The following is a 240-nucleotide window of genomic DNA, read 5'->3' as shown; positions in this document are numbered from 1 at the left end:
CTCTCCCCCCTTAAGGTGTATGTTGCCGCCATTGCCGCACATCACGAGGCAGTAGACGGTAAGTCTTTGGGGAAGCACGACTTGGTCATCAGGTTTCTCACCTGTTACCCTCTTGGGATCTCCCCTCGGTCGTGACGGCCTTGAAGGAGGAGCCCTGAGGCTCGACTCTGCAGTCAGTAGAGCTTAAGTTTCTGTCGTTGAAGACAGTGCTCCTCACCGCATTGGCCTCGGTCACTTTTG

The 240-nt window shown here is 55.4% G+C and overlaps 1 protein-coding gene across 1 annotated transcript in view; it reads right to left on the bottom strand.

Moving 5' to 3' along the window:
• The window catches only part of fam131bb (family with sequence similarity 131 member Bb), a 51,967-nt gene that overhangs the window by 15,795 nt on the left and 35,932 nt on the right, over nt 1-240 (bottom strand). The window lies entirely within an intron of this gene.

This window comes from Sinocyclocheilus anshuiensis, unplaced genomic scaffold (assembly GCF_001515605.1).
Source record: "Sinocyclocheilus anshuiensis isolate Anshui unplaced genomic scaffold, SAMN03320099.WGS_v1.1 scaffold1260, whole genome shotgun sequence".
NCBI classification, from domain to species: Eukaryota; Metazoa; Chordata; class Actinopteri; order Cypriniformes; family Cyprinidae; genus Sinocyclocheilus; species Sinocyclocheilus anshuiensis.
Note: the sequence above shows the minus strand (reverse complement) of the source record. Positions and strands in the feature narration are given on the sequence as shown.